The sequence below is a fragment of the Hydra viridissima genome, unplaced genomic scaffold (genome assembly GCF_058129835.1).
Source record: "Hydra viridissima isolate aposymbiotic clone 2 unplaced genomic scaffold, HvirCarnegie_v1 scaffold_1, whole genome shotgun sequence".
Classification (NCBI taxonomy): domain Eukaryota; kingdom Metazoa; phylum Cnidaria; class Hydrozoa; order Anthoathecata; family Hydridae; genus Hydra; species Hydra viridissima.
This window is the reverse complement of record NW_028324300.1, coordinates 30728202-30751335: the sequence shown is the minus strand read 5'-3', so window position 1 is coordinate 30751335 and position 23134 is coordinate 30728202. Positions and strand designations below refer to the sequence as shown.

At 29.5% G+C, this 23134-nt stretch overlaps 1 long non-coding RNA gene and 1 pseudogene across 5 annotated transcripts; one reads left to right on the top strand and one right to left on the bottom strand.

Annotated features, from left to right (window-relative positions):
* Positions 1-976: 976 nt before the first annotated feature.
* Positions 977-4306, top strand: LOC149894459 (uncharacterized; annotated as a pseudogene).
* A 4799-nt stretch (positions 4307-9105) lies between these two features.
* LOC149894458 (uncharacterized) lies at positions 9106-15913 on the bottom strand. Of its 5 annotated transcripts, XR_016454581.1 has the most exons (5): positions 14526-15314; positions 11557-11629; positions 11236-11432; positions 10721-10964; positions 9106-10595 (listed from the first exon to the last, which is right to left on the bottom strand). It is a non-coding gene; the product is annotated as an uncharacterized LOC149894458 (long non-coding RNA). The 5 variants fall into 5 exon arrangements; XR_016454580.1 differs by lacking the exon at positions 14526-15314 and adding an exon at positions 15793-15913 and having other exon boundaries at positions 10581-10964; XR_016454579.1 differs by having other exon boundaries at positions 10581-10964.
* Between the last annotated feature and the right edge of the window lie 7221 nt (positions 15914-23134).

The following is a 23134-nucleotide window of genomic DNA, read 5'->3' as shown; positions in this document are numbered from 1 at the left end:
AGAATACAAAATTTTTCATGACATCTTGGCCTGAAGGGAGGCGAGCACCTGAGATGGTTTCTTTTGGTAAGCCGGTAAGCCATATGTTATTATTGCTTCTGGTTACTGTAGATTTAGCCATACCCTAAAAAAATAATACAATACCAATGACTGTCATTGGTACTTGTATTATTTTTTTATATAAGTGTTATTAAGTATAAGTAGTTTAATATTGTATTTAAATATTTTAATATATTTTAGAAATATTTGGAGAATACAATTAAAAAATGATTACATAATTGTTATATTATTAGTACAATAATTAACAAACTTACAAATTGTTGCTGTATTTCTTGTTTTTTTTCACCAATTTATATACAATAAAACATGAGCAAATTGTGTTTACTAAAAATAAAAGAAAACAAAATGGCCACTTGGTCATGTGACAATAGCACTGCAGCAAATAAAAATAAGTAAAAGTAAAATTTGTTTCTAAACTTTTGTTAAAAATAGCGAGTTGACTGGTCAAAAATATACATTTTTTGCATTCTCTAATTAAGATTATCATTCTATAGGTAATTGTTAATAATATTTTAAACTCTAATTAATTTCAGCAGTGAGATAATTAAACTAGTTTGCATTTCTAGCTTTATTTCACTCATTTTGTGCATATTGTTTAAGATTATTAATATGGATTTTGAATTAACTCGATAGTAAAATTTTAAAAGCCCTTGGGGGACCTCTCAAACTTGTTCAAATGAGCTGTAACTTCACCAATTTAATTATTGTACCCAAGAGACACTTTTCAGAGGGTGAGACATCAACTATTTAAAATTTCCATGCATTTCTGGGACACCCTTATATATATATATATATATATATATATATATATATATATATATATATATATATATATATATATATATATATATATATATATATATATATATATATATATATATATATATTTATATATATATCCAGTAGTTAAGACATGTCATAGATGTCTCAACTACTGTAATTTGTCAAACATTTGGAATATGTTGACACTATTGTAAGCCATTACAAAAAAAAATTCCTTAGAAGTGTTAGCTTCTGTATTTTTACATTTTGAATGGAACTATTATTATTTTATAGGTTTGTTGTTTTTCAAAAGAAACTTTTTTTCTTATCTACATTTAGATTTTAATTCCAATTTTTTATTTAATAAACATTCTTGGTTTTGCATGTGTCATTATTTCAAATCTTTTGTAAATGTCATTATATGCAGGTGCTGTTTTAAGAATGGACCAGTTCAATATAAAATCATTAACTTTTTAAATCTTTCAGTTCCCATATGTATTTTAACAGCATAGTATCTTTTAAATGCTTTTGTTTTTAAAACATTTGTGGGGTGTTCTTTTGTTTTTTATTTATGTTATATTTTTTTAAACAACAGTTAAATATTAAGAAAGTTAAACATTATAATGGTAACATCTAATGATGATTTGTGTTCAGATTAATTCAAAGGTTTCAATAATAGTAACAAAGCTATGTATGAAAAATGAGAATTGTGCTAGTATTTCCATGTTAGATAGAACTGTGAATGATATAAATTTTAGTAAATCAAGAAAAAAAATTGATCAGAATGCAAATGTTCATGAAAGGCAAATTGAACCTATATCTAATTTTGATAGGTTAAGTTCTCAAAGCAAGTTTTCAGAAAAGTTTTCTGATAGTATTGATAATAAATCTAGTGTTGATTTTGATTATAGTAGGGACGATTGGAAAACTGATGAAATTGATGAAAAAAAAATAAGTGATGATGCCAATGATAACTATAACTGCAATGGCTGTACACTGAAAAACAAGTTGCGAGGTTGGGCAATAACTTACCGTATATCACATTCAACTTTAAAAAGTTGATTGCACATATTGAGTCCATCACTCCAATCTTTCTAATGGCTCAAGAACTCTTTTAAGCACTCAGCGAACTGTAGATATTAAGCATATTGCTGCTGGAGAATATTTTAACTTTGGGGTGCAGTATTGGCTGCGTATTACTTTTAAATCAAATCAGCCTGATTCTATAGTTGACCTTTTGCATATTCATAATAGTATTGATGGTATACCGCTGTTCAATAGCAATTCAATTTCTATTTGGCCAATTCTTTGTTCACTGAAAGAGTGTCTATTAAGTGGACCTTTTCCCATTGCAATTTACAGTAGTACAAAAAAACCTACACCTCTTGATGAATATCTGAATGATTTTGTTTCAGAAATGAAGAGTTTAAAGCAACATGGTTTTCTCTTTAATTGTAAAACTTACATAGTGAAGATTGATGCTATAATATGTGATGCACCAGCAAGGGCTTTTATTAAATGTATTAGGCCTCACTCTGCTTATAACTCATGTGAGAGATGCATGCAGCGTGGCAAATGGTGTAACAAAGTGACACTGTCCTATTTAGAAGCACCACCAATTACAAACCTAACCTTTACTGAGCGCCATTATTCTGACTCAAAAGGCGTAGGTTCTTCGCCTTTTGAGCAGGTAGGTTGTGGTATGATTACAGAATTTCCTTTGGAATATATGCACCTTGTGTGTTTAGATGTGATGCGCAGGCTTTTATTTCAATGGATTCATGGACCACGTGAGGATTGTAAGCTATCTCAGTTACAGTTATCTATGATATCTAACAACTTAGCAATTATGCATAAACACATCCCAAGAGAGTTTTCAAGAAAACCACGATCTCTTTCAAAATATAAAAAATGGAAAGCTACTGAATTAAGAAAATTTTTATTGTACACTGGGCCTGTTGTCTTAAAAACTATTTTAAAAGACACAATATATTCAAACTTCCTTGGTTTATCTGTTGCCATAAGGATATTGCTGAACCCAAATTTATTGTCAAAAATTATTGCCTATGCTGAACAACTCTTAAAACACTTTGTGGTTACATTTTATAAGTTGTATGGTGAAAATCAACTTGTATATTATATTCACTCTTTAATACATTTGCCCAGTGATGCTAAACATTATGGTGTTCTTGATAAGGTATTTGCGTTTCAATATGAAAGTTACCTTGGGAGATTAAAAAAATTAGTTCATAAGCCTCAAAGTTCAACTGGTCAAATAGTACACCGAATTAATGAAGGGCACTGCAACATCCATGAGAGCACTTCCAATAAAAATGAGCCAATGTTGAAGAGAATTCATTTAGATGGTCCTATACCTGTTAATTATTGTTCTTATTTCTAGTTCAAACAATACCCTTGGTATTTTATCTCCACATCCATTGAAGACAATTGCTTTCAGATTGAAAGTAAGTTAGGAATTGTAAAGAATATTTTGCACAATTCTACCTTTGCTGAAACCATTAATGCTTAAGTTGTATTTGAAAAATTTGAAGATGCTGAACTATTTTTTTCAGATCCAGTTAGTTCAATTTCACTTTCAATATATTTTGTGACCAAACTTACTGGAATTAGACGAACTTTTCCTGTTGCTAGTTTGCTGACAAAGTATCTTCTACTTTCATTTAAACAAGGATTTGTTGCTTTACCACAATTGCATTTATCTTAACTTTTAAAATATTTTTTTCAAGTCAATTTAATATTTCTATAGTTTACAAAAGAAAGTAATTTATTACTTATACAACTTTAATATTACACTTTCTTTTGGTGGTGCTTTGAGTGATTTTTTTTGTTTAGAACTTGTGAATGTACAAGTTGTTACTCCATCAATAAATAAATATTTAAAAGTTTTACTTTGATAAGTTTAGTTGCGATATTAATTTGTAATATTTTTATTTGGTTATAAAAAAGTTAAAGAATGGTGAGTGTTATGACTACATGTCTATTAACATTGATTACTAAATTTCAGCTGATGCAGTTTTGATTTTACTACACTAAAATGTATGCAATTGTTGAATATGTTAAGACTAAAGAGATTGATTAAAGTTTTTTGTCAATTAATTGGATGGTTGATAGAAATAAACAGAATTTTAAAAGTTTAATTAAAGATAAAGCTGCATTATATTTTTACTATCCACCAGTAAATGCAGCAAGTAAAGTGTCAAATGGCAAAAAAATATGAAGTAACCCAGAAGAAGGCTTTTAAACAAAATGTGAGTTCTTGGAACTGCAAGTTAGTACTGTTGTTTTTAGAGATCCTTCTCTGAAATCCTGTCTTTCTCTTAATAAGATTTTTAGAGCTTCTTAAGGGACTTTGAATTAGTCATCGATAAAATGGTTTTGCAATGGTAGAAAGGAGAGCACTCTTTTCTCCCATTTCTATAACATTAAGAATGGTCTTCATGTTTGCAAAAAAAAAAATTAAAAATTGTTTAGAGCATAATACTTAGCTATTGGCGTGTAAAATATTTCACAGACATTGCATGTAATCAATGAAATGTATACCAAATATAATTTGTTCTAGACACTCTTAAAAGCGCAAATGAAAAAAAAAAAACAGGCTGAAGACACATCTAATGTTGACTATGACACAGATGATTAAAATAACTGTAGAAATTTTGAAACACAAAAAATTAGGTTAGAGAATTCAAGTATAATTTGTTTCACTCATGTTCAGAGTTAAAATAAATGTAAATATATATTAATTTTTTAAATTTAATTTTAACTGTAGAAAAATTGTTTTCTGAATTACAGATCATTTTAGGATTTTTCATTCAAATTATTTTTAGCCTGCTGTCTATTGTTTCGATAATAAAATCAATTAATAAAATTTTTTAGTTTAATTTATAAGAATATTTGAAAATAATAATTTTCTCTTTTGTTTACAAAAAGAAAACATTCTTTTGACTATGAAAATGATGTTGTTGATGATGAAATAGAAGACTCTTATCAAGAAAACAGATTGATTACGTAAAAAAATTAAATCTATAATGTCCTAAATTGTTTATCTAAGATTATGAGACACCAAAAAATTATAAATAAAATAGTATTATGGAATGGTTTTTGTTACTTTTATCATCTCATATTTTCAGATATGAAGGTTTTTTAATAAATGGCAGGTGTGGTTCTTGGTTCTTTAACAGATGGATTGTCGTAGTAATAGTTTTAAATGTGAATATAGTTGGTAAATCTAGTACATTTATACCTATTTTGTTATCTTGTTGTTTCAGAAATACAAGCATCTCTATGGTTACAAAACCAACATCACCTCAACACTTAAGGACAATACAATCAAGCTCATGACCAGCCTAATGTAATGTAACCTGATATGTTACCCAGTCATTCAAAAAGTATAATGGAAACATCAGCTCAGGTGTTAAATTCGATAAACTCAAGTAAGCTTGTTTTTTAAAGTTACTTAGTTTCATGATTACTAATTTAAAAAAAAAATTGAAGTAATTCAAATTATTGAAATAGTGAGGTTATAACTTAGATTTTGAAATTGAGTTTGTGGCTGTATTGTATAGTAAATTGTAGAGTATAAAACCAATATTTTACATATGATTTAGCTGTTCTTATAGAGAGGTTATTAACAACTCTTGAAGAAGTAAAAGAAACTCAAAAGACTCATTCTGTCATGCTACAATCTATTATGCGACAAATGAATACACCTCAGTTGGAAAATGATAATGAGTTGCAAAATGACATTCACTTTCCCCTTTCTAATATCAAAGAAGTTAATGATTTGGAGGAGCAGCTAAAAGATCAATCAATAAAGAGAACACTGGTGAGTATTTTATTTTCCATGTTTAACAACATTATTTTTCATAACTTCATGGCTTATTTTATGTTTTATAAAATAAGTAAGTAATGTGTAAACTAAATGTTTTATAATTATACCCTAACCCATGTCCTGGTCATGATGTTTAACTGATCCTATATTGGCCCAGGTGAGGTTCTTTAGCTGTGGTAAGGTACCTAGTTAATTTAGCTGTGGTAAGGTATCAAAGTTTTCCATCTCCTAGGAAATGGAAAGCTTTGAGATTAAACCCCCAATTTAATTGAGGAGTTTGTAAATTTTGAATGTTAATCCTCCTAGTGGTAGTGCTACAATAAAAATACTCAGTCTTGATCTCCAAAATATGTTAACGCTAGGAAACGCATCCGGTTATAAAACGTTGTTTGAACTCTTCCATAATGTCATATGTAGGTAAGAAAATGGTATTATGGAAACCCATCCAAATCACATAAGTGTGGAAGCTCATTAAATGATGCCATTAAAAGAATGGCGAAATTCATTCTCTCCAATAACTTTCCAGATTGCTCGGAAAGATTACAGAGTCTTCCAATAACCTTGAAAGACTGTGTACTCCAGATTGCCCGGAAAGATTACAGAGTCTTCCAATAACCTTGAAAGACTATGTACTCTTTCTGGACAATCTGGAAAAGTTTGTTTGTTCAAACTGGAAATATTTAAAGTAGTCTTATGCTATTCACATAATAATCTTGAAATGTGTGTAATTTAAATGTTTTTTCTGTGAGCTTTGTCCTGTGAAAGATTTTTAAAATATTTTTAAACTTTATTAAAAAATTTCATACCAGCAACTGCTGGTATGGAAATTTTAAGCACTTAATCTAAACGGTCAAATCGAAACGTGTTTGTATATATATATATATATATATATATATATATATATATATATATATATATATATAAATTCTTCTTTTGTTCGTTTAGGAAAAAGAAATGCATTAACAACTATTGCAACCCAAAAGGAGATCGAAGGTGAATTGCGCAGGTGGTTCGCTAACGTCTGAGACCAGGGCCAAGACAGCCAAAAAAAAGAAGGATCAGCAACATCTTTATATTCTTTATTATCAGAAATATAGTTAGACTTCAATATATATTTGACTATTAATTAAAGTATAAAGTATAACAGGTTTACTAAGTTTCAAATACATGTGTGTGGTCATACAGGCCGTAGATTGGTTCCAAGATGCACAAGTTAAGCTTAACAAACGCTCTCTGTGGGTCACATTCCATGCAGTTCTCGTGCGGGCCCCTTCCAAAAATATTCCCTTGTGGTTCCCGTGCGGGCCTCCTGAACAAAACCTCTATTGATCCACTTCATCGCATCGATTATTTTTAAATATAATCGATGCGATGAAGTGGACCATTAAAATTACGACTGAAAGATCCCAAACCATTATTTGCCCCACCAGGTTTAACTGTTGGCATTTGATACTTAGGAGCAAGTCTTTCATCTTTCGGACGTCTTATGTACTTGATACCATTGCTACCAAACATAAAAAACTTTGATTCTTTACTGAATAAGACTTTTGACCATTATTTGGAAGTCCAATGCATATGATCTTTTGAGAATTTCAATTATGCTGAGCGATTATTTAATAATATTAATTGTTTCTTGGCAGGACGATGACCAAGCAAATTATGCTGACGCAGGCAACATTTTGTAGTATCTACGCTGCACTTAACAATTCGACAGCACTTTTGCGGGGATCTTTTTTTGATTTTCTTACCAAAATTCTGTTTTGATGCCTGAACGATGCTTGTTTTCAAGTGTCTTTTGGTTTCTATATCTCTTAACTAGCACGCTAATTGTTGATTTAGCCACATAAAGCTCAGAAATTTGCTTATAAGGAACCTTCTCTACAGCACTTTTTATTAGATTTTTCTTTTCTCTTGACGATTGCTTTGATTTTCCCATTATTTTTTAAATTCAAGTTAAGTTAAATATTATATCCAATAAATTAATTTTAGCATAAATACATTTTTCTTAATGAAACTTTAATTTTCTTAATGTAGGTACGTGCGCAAAATTTTTAAACTATTCAAATATTTCATTATTATACATCATTATAAAGAACTTTAAATCAGTATTACGATGGTGAAAATTTCATAAAAACTAATGATTCTTCTAAAAGTTATGCCCATTTAAGTGACAAAAATTCATTTTAAGGAATGCTTAAGAAAACTGCAACCAACTTAAAAAATTAGCGTTCGGCTTACGGTGGTTTTATAATAGAACTTCATTGTTTTGTTTTTAACGCATTACTTTGCCTCGGTTATATTTTTATTCAACTAATAACAAAATATGGTTTTTTTTGTGTGTGTTTGTGTGTAAATCATGTTTTGAATACTTTAAAAAAATCACCAATATTTTAAATAAAGTTTCATATTTCTAAAAAACAATTTTTAATGAATAAAAAAATAAAATATACAAAATGCTCATAATCGTGAATCCCCCCCCCCCCCCCCAGCCTCTACAACAGAAGAATATTTGGTACTTTTACTGCGTGCAAAAATAGAATATTAGCGTGTCATTATTTTTTTAATGAAATTTGGCAGGTAAATAGAAAATAGATATATAAAATTGATTCAAAAGTTAGAAAAAAAACCCATCATCCCTTCAATGTCAATTCACTTCCAGAACAGGAATGAAGTTTTCAATAGCAATGAAATCACTAAAAACGTTAGTAACTACAAAAAAAAAACCAATTGCAATAAACTTACAACACTCTACTTCTCAAATATTATCTAAGTCAATATAAAATTCTAAAAAAAAGACGAGAAAAATCCATCCTTACGACACCTACCTCGAGCACGCGCTAAAAAAATGGTCACAGATTTTATCTTTAAAATCGGTGCCGTAAATCGCAGATACGCACGTACCTACTAATGGGGTATGGAATTGTTAATAAACTTTTGCACGGTTATGTTTTAAATAAAATTTTTATTTCTTCCTTTTATTACAGGTTATAATTTTTTTCAATAAATCATACCATATAATCACATTAAAATCACATTATAGGAATAATTATTAAAAATTTCATTCATTTTTAGTTAAAAGTCAAAAAATTATGGCGAAAAAACTTGAAAAAGTTAGCTGTTTATAAACTTTTGCACGCTACTGTATGTATATTTTTTAAAGATACCTTTACTGCAGCACATCTGATAGGAAAATTTATTTGATGTTTCCAGTTATTGCTTTTTGAATCTGGAGCCTAAAGTTTTGCAATTAAATTTACTCCAAAAAATACAAATTTTAGTTTTTATAGATTTGCAGAGGCTTTTTATCAAGTTGAAATCAATGCTTCCGTTATACCCAGCAAGCACACAACGTTGAAACTACGTTGAAATAACGTTGAAATAACGTTGATCAACGTCGATCAACGTTATTTCAACGTTGTTTCAACGTTGTGTGCTTGCTGGGTAGCTGCTTATTAATAAGCACTTTTGACATTTTGTTTTATATGTTGATGAACCTTTTAGTAACAATAGCTAAAACAACATATTTTTTAGTTTAAAATGTAAATGTTCATTTAATATGATGTGAAGTGATAAAATGAGAATAATCTGTGTGATCAAAATCGAAGAACGAATATCTTTTAAAAACCATTTAAATTAAGCTTATATGGCTTTATTTGTTTAGAAAACTTCTGGCTGCACAGAAAACTGCTATCGATTCGAATGCTGAAATGGGAACAGGAAATGATGAACAACTCGTTGGAAATGTCAAAATTTGACTTTTATTATTTCCTAAAGTTTTTGATATCGAATCATGATCAATATTCTGTTTAACTCCCATTTGCATAAATTTGTATGCACAGGTGATCTTTTTAAGGTTTGAAATTTGCATATGCAAGGTTATGTCTCTGACATATTTTGTGTTTTCATAGAATTTTTGGTTTTTGCCAACAAAGATAAATAACTAATATACTAACGAACTTTTGAATTAACAAATTAAGACACCGGAAATAAGACACCGGAAATGCTTTTCGTTAAGTAAATTAGCTCTTGACTTACTTGCATTATTTAGGTTCTAAAGCCATTTCGTAACAGATGAATGTATAACATGACGTAGATGTGTTGTTTTTCAATCTCATATTAATTAACACATCTTCAGCTTGAAAAACGGGACTTTTCTTCTCTAGTTTAAATACATAAACCTGTAAAGGGTACAAAATAAATAGAATAAATGGTAATAGTCTTCGTTCCTTCTTCATACGTTTTAGAAAACAGCAATTCCAGTTAAATGTGATGAGTTATTCCAGCACTGTGTTACTGAACTTAGAGGTTCAGCCGTTTTAACAGGCCACAAGCTGTGTACATAATGCTGGGCGGGTCTCTTTAACTCATTTCTTTAAATTTTTTGATTGTTGTGTGCCGAGTGAATTATATGATTAATGGAGCTTTTTTTTCAATTTATGGCACACTTTCTTTCCTTTAGTTTAAACCGCGAGTAGGCTTATTCGTGGCAATTCTCGTGATATGGAATTATACTGTTATAAAAACCTCTCTCTATGTAATTACTGTTGTCTGAAACATGAGGTGAATTCTCAGATAAAAGAAGTTTTCTAATAATCTTACATTTTATTAGCCTATCAATAAGATAACTAACTCTTTTGAAACATAACAGAGGCGTCTCAGCGAATTTTGTAGAACAAATAGCTGCTTAAGTTAGAATCCCTCAACAAAGAATAAAATTCCTCAACATATAGAAATAGGATTCAAGTTTGAAAAGTTAGTACTTCTAAAGGAAGTTGTCTTCTTGGGTGCATTTAGTACCTTCATTAGAGGCGGACAAACGACGTCCCTCAAAAGAGACTGTCTACATACAACAAACTGGTTTAAGATAAGAAAAAAAAGTTCATATCAAAATCTTTTGTGCGTAAAACTTTAATCAGGATTTCTCCTTAAACATTATTTAGCAGTAATTTAATGAACTGAGTGTTTGGTCTCTATTTAAGCACTATATTTGTGAAGTATCCTCATCTCAGTTTATGTGACCACCTAGTGCCCCGCCACACTGACCGCCACGGTTTTTACTAAGTTCTTGATTAAAAAACAAATGCGACGGCATTATGCAATCTTAGTGGTCAATAGCCTATACTTCTTTACTCCAATCATTTACATATTTTATCATTTCAACCCAAAAATGGGTTGTACGCTATAGGAACGAGAATCACATCCGAAGTCTTTGATCGCCGAATGCTCAATATTAAGTATTTATAAATCGTTTGTTGAAATAGCTGTAAATTACTCTTGAGTTTGCATCTTCACTCTAAAATAAGATACTTGTTATAGCACATTTGAGGAGCCAATAGCAAGTTAGGATCTATCTTTAAAAAAAACTAAATTAACTACTCTCAAGCGCTTATGACTGGAGAGGTTTAAATAGCTGAGGGTGTGTTAATTTTTCTTGGAAATGTATGAGCGAGAGGACTTTATTTAACAAGGGGGTAGGAGCAATAATTACTGTTGTAGTTTTAATTAAAAAAAAAAAAAAAAAAAAAGCCCACTTTGCGTTAATCAAGGAGACAAGTATTTTATACCAAAAAAATCTTCTGTTAAACAGTTTTGACTAGAGTAATGCCAATCTCTAACAAAACAAGTTTGGGTAGTCTTTTTCGGTCATAGCTTGATTTTGCTCTTCTATTTCTTCTCTCCTTGGTTCTCGTTGCTTAGTAACCTTTTGCGAAAGTTAATAAACGTGGGGGTTTTACTAAGGTGCGAAGGGATGGGAAAAAATCTAAAAAAAATAAGCAACCTGTCTCCTGTATTAAGCACTCGAGAGTATTAAAATAAACCTATTTATTAGTAGGACTAATGTCCTACTTGATAAATTTTTAGAAATACAACATCCACGAATTTACCATATTTGTTCGAAGATTGGCAACCTTCAATTTACCATATTTGTTCAAAGATTGGCACCCTTCAATTGCTTATCTAAATTAAATAGAAAAATATTTAGTAGTGAATAATTGTATTTTAACAAACTGCTTTAGTCAAAACAAATTCATTTTAAGTGGAGTTTTTAAAGGTAGAACTTTCAATTGCATCTATTTCAACTTCATTCTTTTCTTTCTTGCCCACCTCTTTAAATTTCTACTTCATTACTAGGTACCTACTAGGTTCACTAGAAGGTAACATCTACTATTGGGAAAGCTACTATTGCCTGTATGTTGCTAACTTTACTTTGATAAATTCGGTCTTAGAGTTTAAAATGCCTGAAATCTAATGCATCTATCAAGTTCAGTCAATGACGGTGACTGACTAGCAAGGTCAGATGATAACTTTCCATTTAAAGAGTTAGAAAAATCATTTAGTAAAAATTTTGACAGCTCGCATTTCCTAAAACCCTCTTTAAAAAAGGTAAAATTCTTTCATTTATCCAATGCAAACCAAATTAATGAGTTGTTAATCAAAGATGAACCTATAGAGCACCTATTCCAATTTAGCCGCAATTTAAATACAAGATCTAATTAAAGTTTGGATCAGAATGTAACAAATATAAGACTTAAGTCTGGCGCACCATGTAGTGAACAACATACTCTGTATGGATTTCACAAGGCTTAGAAGCATGTGTGCTATTGCAGTTATTGCAGTGTGTCAAATAACTAGTTTTAAAAATCCTGGATACAGATTAACCTTTTCATGCTCCAATTATTTTTCCATAACTAACATAACCAATAAATAATCATTTACAAAATGACAGTGGTACAATGAAATGTTAAAGTAGACTTTTTCTACAGCCTTTTTCAACTCTCCTTTATAAAATAATATTGTTTTCAATCGATTAGAATGCACTAGACCATCCAATTTGAGTATTCGAATACTTGATATTCGAATATATTTGCGTGTTTTTTTACTATTTGATATACGAATATTTTCTCCAATATTCGAATAATTTCAAAAATGTAAAGGCAGAGTAAGCTTTTAAAAAAGTACTGTTAATTTCTCTTTTTGCAAACGGAAAAAATTCTTAGCATTTTTATATAACCTTGAAGTGGAAAACTTAAATTGCATCTTTATATGGTTTTTATTTTGTGTGACATTATTTTTGTTTGCTTTTAGAAAACAGTCGTTTATTTTGATTGCTTAAAAATATAAATACATATTTGTTCCATAAAAAAAAAATCTTAATAATAATCTTAATAATAATAATTTTTAATATTTTGTTAATAAATAAATATAATATACAGTTAAATAATTTGAAGTGGTAAGTTAAAATTTTTTAGATTTTCTTAGATAATTCATTTCTGGTTTTTTTAGCCATGTCAAAAAAATCCAAGGTATGGGAGTTTTTAAAGAAAGACGAAAAATATATTGGTGAAGCCAAATGTGGTAGGTGCAACACGAACATAGGATGGAGAAGTTCAACTACTGCTATGATTAATCATTTGAAGCTACGACACAACATATTGATATCTAAATCGGTATCAAATGACAATGATGGAGAAAATAATATTCCTAAGAAAAAACAAAATACTGAAATAAGTAATATTTGGCCATTTGTAAAAAAAGAATCTTTAAATGAAATATTGTCAAAAGTCGCAGCTTTTGATGGAATGGCTATCACAGAAATGAGTAAATCCCAAGCTATAGCTAGTTACGTGCAACAAAAAGGTTATAAAATGCCGAAAAGTCCGACAACTATCTCAAAATGCATCAATAGCTTTTATAAAGAAAAATGTGTTGAACTGCGGGAAAATTTTGAAAAATTAAAAACAGCAAATCGTAAATTTGCTATTACTGTGGATGAATGGACAGATTGTACTATTTTACGTTATGTAAACGTAACAGCTCATGTGATTGGAATAGACTCAAATACAATTGAATGCTATGTTCTGGGTTTAACGGAAATAATTAAGCACGCAAATGCAGAAACAATTAAACATTTGGTTGAAGCTAAGTTAGCAGACTTTGGGATTTTCTTAAAAAATGATTTTATTGCATCTACTAACGATGCAGCAGCCGTAATGAAAAAATATGGCAATATATTAGGTGTTTTAAATCAACTTTGCAATAATCACGCGCTTCATTTAGCCGTGATGGATTGTTTTTATATACCAAAAAATTCTATTCGCAATGAAGTGTTTGACGATACCGAAGATTTTGTTGATGAAGATGTAGAAGAAGATTCCACAGAAGATCAGTGCTCTGATTACAATTTGGTGTTTATTGAGGAAGATGAATATGATATGACGTTAGATTTTGATCAAATTATTAACAGGTTAAGAGGTGTTATAAGAATGTTTAAAAAATCGGCTACAAAGCATTCTATTTTGCAACAAAATATAGCTCAAAAAATGGGGAAAAAACATCGTGTTTTTATGTCTAATTTTAAAAAGTTAAAATTAGACATAAAAACACGATGGAATTCTTTGAGTGTAATGATTCAACGATTTTAAATTTTATCAGAATGTGTTAACAAATCCTTAGTCGAATTGAATATTGATCCAATTCCAGAAAATGATAATTTTGCGCTACAAAACCTTGTTGATGTTCTGGCGCCAGTTGAAACTGCTCTTACTGAATTAAGTAAAAATGATGCAAACCTCATAACTGCTGAAGGAGTTTACAAAGTTTTGTTTGAAAAGTTGCAACCAATGCAAACTAATATAGCAAAAAAGCTGATACATGCGATCAAAATAAGGATGGATGAAAGAAGAGATCCAGTTTTAATGACATTGATCATTTATCTGCAGAGTGGAAATATACCAAGTTCTAACGCTCATTTTAAATATTCAACAAAAAATGCAGCAATATTTTTCGCTGTTAAAGTTATGGAACAAATATATCCACAAATGTTTGAAGAAGAGCAAATTAATAATGATTCTACCTCATCTGATGCAGATGATTTAATAGAATTAACATCACCAGTTGCAGTCGGATTGCAAAAAGAATTCCAAAATCCATAAGTTCTATTACAAAACCAAAAAACTGTCATGTTAGCAATCGCAGCGAAATTGATAAATATATTGAATTGAAGAAAGAATTTCGTCAATTGGATTCTTTTAAAAAACGGTCGACAACGCTGGACATTTTGTATAACGCTTTAATAACAATACGCCCTACCTCAACAGCTTCTGAAAGAGTATTCTCAACAGCAGGTGCAATTAAAACGAAAAAAAGAACAAGTCTAAATTTCGAAACATTCAATTCTCTTTTATTTTTAAAATATATGTTTTTAGAAAAAAAAAAATACATATATAAAATAATAAAATCGTTCATAATAAAATATAAAACACTTTTATAATTAGATTATTATTATTTTTTATTTTTTTAACATGTCTTTTAACTTTTTGATAAATTATTCGAGTATTCGATTACTCGAATATTTTCGGATTTTTCTATTTGATATTCGAATAGTTGAAAAGCTCGAATAGTTGGATGGTTTAGAATGCACTATTTGTATTGGGGAAGCTTAGTTTAATTTGTTGTTATAAAACAACCCAGCGCATGAATTGGTTAAGTACCATCACAAAATTTTAAGTTCAATTTATTGAAAGGTATATCAACGATGGAGAGATGCTTCACTTCTAGAACAAAGTCTTTTAGAAAATTATCTACAGGATGATAAATTTACTACAGTGTAAAGCAAAAATAAAAACTACAAAAAAAAATTTATCATAATTATGTAACCTATCATAAGTCATTTCTTAAAAAAGTATATATATATGGTTGGTTACTTTCTCCCTGATCTGGACTTTATACTGGATAGGAGCACAACTAAAGGGGTAGTAGCTATATAGAGCCCTGCATTATTGTTTAAATGTGACACTCAAAAAAAATTTTAGTTAATCATAAAATTGCGTTTTAATCATTATTATGTTGATTTTTTCATAATTGATTGAATTGCAGACAATTCAATGCAAAAGTAGGATAGTGGATTCATGCATTACTGCCAATATGAAGTAGAACAAGACTAATCAACCCATTATAATATTGATTTTATGTTTTGTTTAAATAATTTTTTTTACCAAGTGTAAATGAGTTTCAATTTTATTAGTTAATTTTAACTATTTATTTAAAAATGCAATGGTTCTATATAATATACCCTTTTTCAAATGTAAATATGTAAGTATTTGTAACTCATAATTACTTACCGTGATATTTTTCTGTTCGATAAACTTTGTTATTGTATTTGGTTTCCATTTTTTTCATTACATTATTTGTTTGCGTCTTTATTTGTTGGATTTTATATATTTTATATATATATATATATATATATATATATATATATATATATATATATATATATATATATATATATATATATATATATTTGTGATTAGTAAAAGACTTCTTCACTCGAGAGTGCTCAATAGCCTGCTGGCAAGAGCAATTACATAGAAGATACAGCGAAGGATGACAACTTTGTTGGTACTTAAAGTTTCATACCGACGTACCGGCAATCATCAGCCAAAATACATAATGAAAAAAACGTTACAAAAAGAAAACATTAAAGAAAAACGAAAAAACCGTTAAAATGTCGTTAAAAAAGAAATGTTCTTATTAATGGCTTCAAATTAGTCTTTACTGTCAAATGACGCAAGCATGTATTTATTCATATGTCTACACTTACTTACTAGCTCTTGCTTTTTATTTAATAAATTTGCGCCTCTATAGATGGCAATTTCAGTTTTTTCATTTAAACGTAAAGCGCATCTTCTTGTGCTTGGTTGATAAGGCTGGCATTTCCTGATTATACTCCATTTAATAAAAGGTTTTCAGTTTTTCTCTTTTATTCGCCACACTTCCTTGGATAGTTCGGTGTCGTTTTTGTATCTTACAGTATTGAACGACTTAATGTGGTTTGTATAACGTAATTTAAAAGGTGGTTCACTTATGCCAATATATATTTTATCTAAATAGTTCGGAAGGTCTGAAGAAATAACAGCTTTGTAAAGTATGTTTTCTGTTAGGCAAAGTTGATTTAGGGGACAATGCAACCTGTTGATACAATTGCAGGATTTCTTATTTTGATCTTCAATATCTTCGATGATTTTTTGGTTATGCCAGTTTATTATAGATTTTAAATTCGGCATGCAGCTGTAACTGACTTTCAAAGTGTTTTTACTGAATATTTTGTTCAAAATATGCTTAGATGGAAAATGTTTGTCTACCAAATCAAGAAATGTGAAATGTGTTTGAAATGTGAAATGTGCTTGGCGGTTTTCGAAAATCTAAGTGGCCCAGAATTGGAAAAAGTCAAGAAAACAATCACAAAAATGCTTAAAGAATATTGATTAAACATAACCATTAAATGCAATCTTAAAATCGTTAACTACCTAGATATTACTTTGAACTTAAACGATTCTACTTACCAACCCTATTGCAAGCCAGGGAATCAAATAAACTATATTCATAAGGAATAAAACCATCCTCCCAATATTATTAAGCAAATACAATGGCCAAATTCGAGACTTTCACCAACTCCTCTCAGCTCCCTCGCTCATTTTTGTTGTATCCTATCAGGCTGAGCAAAGAAATGGCCAAGGGCGTCAAGGAATTCAGTGATAAGTACCGGAATTGGCGACAAAACCCCGTTTTTGGGTCGATATCCGTACAAAAAGTCGAAGTTTGGGCCAAATGTGGCCAAATGTGGCCAAATGTGGCCAAATTCGAGGCTTTCACCAACTCCTCTTGGATCCCTTAGCCTTATTTTGTTGTATTCTGTCAGGCTGAGCAAAAATAAGCCCAAGGGCACAACCAATTCAGTGGTAAGTACCGAATTTTGCGACAAATGCACAGAAATGCTTAGAATTTGCTTGAAATGTCAATTCTGTGATTATTTCGTCAAATTGGAGCCTTTCACCAAGATTTCTTTGAGCCTTTGGACATTTTTTGTTGTAATCTTTCTAAACACTGAGTTTTTGGGTTTGTTGATCTCTTTATTTTTCTTTATGTTTTTGTCTTCTTTTCTAATCTGCTATTTCGTTTGTCTTCCATCGGATTTAAGGTGTTTTTTTTGTGGTAGTTTGAGTTTTTAGTTGTTTTTTTTTTATGATTGACATAAATATCTTTAAAGGATTTTTTCTGATCTAGTTATTTCTAATCTTTTGACACGTTTTTTGTTTATTTTTCGTCTTTTAATGTTTTGGTTATCGGAGTAATCAAATGAATTATATTATCTCTTCGCTTGTCTTATGGTCGTTAAATATAGCTTGACGAAATGTGTCAGTGATAAAATCTAATTTAAATGATTTTGGTCGAATGACCTCTATTAATATTGTAATGTTTTGCAGCGGTATTTCAATTTTCTGTTAATTATTCCTTTCCATGCTTAACGATTTATAAGAAAATATGTGTTATAGAATATTTATTTTTTCCAAAACTATGTTTCTGAAGATTTGATAATTCCGCTGTTATTACAATATCGGGGAGTATGATATCTATTGTTTGTGCAATAATTTTTTTCAATAGTTGTTATAAGTTAGAGAAGAATCAATGTTCTGTGAGAATTTACTAAGCAGGTGTCATTGCCATAATTAAAACGCACTGGATGTTGTGTTCTAATTTTGGTAATCTGCTGTGTTTAGGAAGAGGGCAAGTCTGAGTCACTCTGGCAGCGTCTGTTAAGTCGCAATTAAGGAAGGGTATACCGATGTGATTTAATTGTCGTTTGTGTACTATTGAGTATGTTCGCTAACACAACAGCCAGTTTAGCTTCTTTGCTCATGAACGCGAAATTGTATTATGTAAAGCTTAACGACATGCGCAGGCTTTCTTCTTCGATATGCTCGGTTTGTTTAAAGACATAGTAAACGGTTGACTTGAAGAAATATATGTAAAGAATCTTCTCTACTCTAGATGAAATCCTGTAATCTAGAATTGATGTAAATTTACGCAATTCTTTATGGAGCCCACGGAAATACAAAATAAACTCCTTATCGGACTAAGGATCAGGAAGATATTTAGAGATTAACTAGTGAAACGAAGTGAAAAAATTCCTCGTGAAAAATTCGTTCATCTCAAAGATCAGGATACCAGCTTAGTGATTTTATTATTCGAGATATATATATTAAGTTTTTATGTTGAATTAAAATAAGTTACATGATTTAAGGTTAAGATATAAGTTAAGAGATCGTACGTTTGGTAGAGGAACAAATGCTAAAGGAAAATTAGACATATTAGGGTTAAAATTAGTTTTAAAAAATTTAAAAATAGGTAAAAAAAAAAAAAAAAAGAAATTTAAAAATAGGTTTAGCTTTCTGCTAAACTTCTTAATTTTTAATTTAGTCGCTAAAATTACAAGCTAACACTTTTGGATTTTATTTTGTTGTATTGCTCTCGTCAATAACTGAAAAGTTTTTTTTTTTAACAAATTATTACGAGCAATAAAAAAATTTTATCAAAAGTTCATTAGAAACGTTTAAAGCGTTTAAAATTTAAAAAATATTCGAATATTAATTTCTGTTTGTGAGATTTATTTTTATACTTTGAGTTAGAAAAATCCTGTTTAAATTTGAAATCAAATTTGTGAAATGTCTGACCTTACAACTAAAAGAAGAGTGAAAAGTATGAATGTTAATTCTATTTTTAAAAATATTCGATCAGGCTAATGACTTAATGGGAGATGTAAATCAAAATGATAATTTATCAGAACTTATTAATTTGAGAGAGACTGCAAATGATAGATTCGAGAGAATCAAAGTTCTAGATGATGAAATTTCATTGTTGATCGAAGATGCAGATGAAATGCAAATTAATGATGATTTAGCAATCGAATTTAAATTGAGTATTAAACGTTAAACTTTAAATTCTAAAGTAACGTTTGAAAATAACAAGCCAATCAAACTTCTGACTTTGAAAATAGAAGCATTTGACGGAAATTGGGGAAACTGACGATCCTTTTTGGAGAAATTTGACTGTGCAATTAATAAAAATGATGATTTAAGTAACATTCAAAAAATGACATGTATAAGAAACTTGGTTCACGGACAAGCCTATTCTGCAATTAATGTTCTGTTCTTTTCAAATGACAATTATATTGTAGCCTTAGACATTTTAAAATAGCGATTTTCAAATAAATATTTGACGGTTTCTTTTTATATGGAAAAACTTTTAAAGCTTGAACGAATAAACAGTATTAAAAATGTCAATTCAATGAGAAACCTTATAGACACTGTTGAAGTTCAGATTTGTAGTTTAGAAAATATTGATATTGATTCTTCAATGTATGGATCTTTTCTTGTTCCTATTATACTTGAAAAGCTTCCTGAAGAACTGAATTTAGTTATAAGTGTTAAGTTTAGTGATGATGGAACCTGGGAAATTATTGATGTGTTCCATGTATTTAAATCTGAATTAAGAGCATGTGAACGCACAAGTTCCTTTCTCATACATTATCTTTTATTGCCAGCACATTTCATTCAAGTGAGCAATCAAGTCATAGAAGATTTATAACTATAAGGAAAATGATTTTTATTCACCTTTCTGTTTAATTCGAGAAAATAATCATAAATCGCATCAGTGCAAAATAGTAACAAACATAACGGATTGAAAAAAAAAATTTAAGCGATAAAAGATATTGCTTTCGTTGTCTTCGTAATGGGCATTTTAGTAATAAGTGTTCCTCAAAATTAAAATGTTTTAAATGTAATCGTTTTCATCGTGTATTAATTTGTGACGTTGACAGTAGAGATTATAAATATATTAACAACAAGACCAGAGATATTACTTTTATCGACAATTCTTCGCAACAAAGCTATATTACTCCCAAAACATGTTTCAAACTAAATCTGAAAAGTATTGACAGTAAGGAAGTTAACATTAAAACATTTGGACACGGTAGTATTTCTGAGATCTTAGATAAAGTAAGAGTTTCTATTGAAAGTATTTATAGGTATTTTATAAATATTGAATGTTTTGTGAAAGACATGTTTTCCTTGATGTGAAAAATACATTAATATAGCTTGTAATAATTATAAACATCTTAAGATTATTAGTTCTAAGGAAAATTATCAGTCAATATTTAAATAGGTGCTAATTTTTATTGGAACTTCATGAAAAATTAAATTATTATGGGTGTTAACGGTCCAGTAGCGATTAAATCTAAAGTTGGATATATAATAAGCGGATTCATGATGGTTAATAGAAATCAAGTTGATAATTCAACTGTTTTATCATTTCATGTGTTTAAAGTCGCGTCAGAGTTAAACGGCGAAAAAATTTTGATTAAAAAGAATTTGAATTTATTATGTGAGGATTCCAAAATTAGTGAGGATGATGTGGTTGCGCATAAAAATTTTCTTAAAAATATCAAATTGAATGGTGCAATGTATGAAGTCGAATTGCCGCTTAAGTCAAATTGTCTAGTGATTGGAAATAACAATAATTTATGTAAATCAAGATTTTTAGCATGAGAGAAAAAATTTACAGACGATGGAGGTTTCTTTTCATCTTACTATAATATCATTAAGGATCAATTTGTTAAAGGTGTTGTAATCGAGAAAGTCTCTAATTTTGAAAGTAACATTAGTGACGTGGATTATCTACCTCACCGTCCAGTTATTCGGGAAGATAAACTAACTTCAAAATTGCTTACAGTTTTTGATGCAAGTTCTTCCAGCTCTGGTCCTTCGTTAAATGAATGTTTATTTTCAGAACCATCCCTTACAACATATAGTATACTATTATGTTTTCGTGCGAAGAGAATCGCCTTTATTGCTGACATTGAAAAAGCGTTTTTGAATATTGCATAAGCTAAAAAACATCATGACTTTGTAAGATTTAATTGGTATAAAGACTTGTTTGATTTAGACCAGGGATGGCCAAAACGTGGCTCGCGAGTCGCATGCGGCTCTTGAAATTTCATTTCGACTCTTCGTATTGACTTTACTTAATCGCAAAACTTATTTTTTTGAAATAGATAAAGTAAAAACTAACAATAATTCACTTTGCATCAGCAGTAAGAAAAGAAAAATTGATGACGAGAAAAGAATATTTAATGAAGATTGGACAGAAAAATTTGCATTTATTGAAAAAGAAAATAAACCGATATGTTTAATTTGTAATAAAGAACTTGCTCACAACAAGTCAGGGAATATTAAACATCACTATGAAACTAAACATATAAGTTTTTCCAAGGAATGTCCATTAAATTCAGATTACAGGAAAAATAGAATTGAATTGCTTAAAAAGATAATTAACAATCAAATAAATGCTTCATCTTTCAGTAAAGAATCAATTATTTCTACAGAAGCAAGTTTTGTTATAGCATGGAAAATTGCAAGAGTAAAACATCCTTACACTGATGGAGAATTAGAAAAAATTGTAAAGCAAAATATTTCAGATGTGCTCATAGTTTAAGATCCTAAAAATTCCTATTTCTCGACATTCAATTGAAAGAAGAATATCTGAGATTAGTGCTGATATTGAGCAGCAATTGTTGAATGACTTAAAAAACTGTGAAGCATTCGGTTTATCTTTAGATGAACCAACAGATGTTTAAGATAAATTTCAAATGTCAGTATTTGTTAGGTATGTAACATCAGATGCAATTTTGAAAGAAGAATTACTAGATTTGGTTGAACTAAATGATACAACTTGTGGAGTTGATATAAAGAAACTCTTAAAACAGTTCTACTTAAAGCCAATGCACCTATCAACAAGCTTGCTAGTGTACAGATGGTGCACCAGCAATGGTTGGCAAACATGTTGGATTTATTGGTTTATTAAAAAGTGATCCTAACTATCCAGAGTTCATTCCAGTTCATTGTTTGATTCACTGTGAACATTTAGTAGCAATACATTTTAATTTCCTATGCTGTACGGTGGCTTTCAAGTAGTGATGCTTTTTGTAAGTTCGTAGAATTATTAGAACCAGTTAAATCTTTTTTGATTGAAAGAAAAAGACTTGAAATTCTTGATGATATGAATTTTTTACAAGATATTTTGTTTTTGACTGATATAATGCAATATTTACAAAGTCTAAATTTGTCTCTTTAGGGAAATGAAAATGTTATACCTGATCTTGCTCAGACTAATTTTAGTTTTCAAAAAAAATTATCCTTTTTTAGAGAGATCTTTCTTTAAAAACCTTTAACCATTTTTCTTAAATGAAGAAGATGATTATTTCTAATCCTTCAATTCAGTATGATGACCATAATATTGAATCATACAGGGAAAAATAACAGAATTTACTAGAAGACTTTCAAAAAATGTTTATAGATTTGCATGCACTTAAATCATCTTTAGGATTTATAATAAATCCTTTTTTAATTGATATTATCGGTGATGGTTTTCCAATTCCATCAAACATAGTTGAAGAAGTATCTTAATTTGAAACAGAACTATTAGGTCTCCAAGAAGATCAAAATCTTCTAATGCTGCATAAAACACTAACTTTATCAGACTTTTGGAAGATAGTGCCTGAAGTTAAGTATCCCCTAATAAATAAGATTACCATAAAATTTATTTCAATTTTTTGTTCAACATACACAT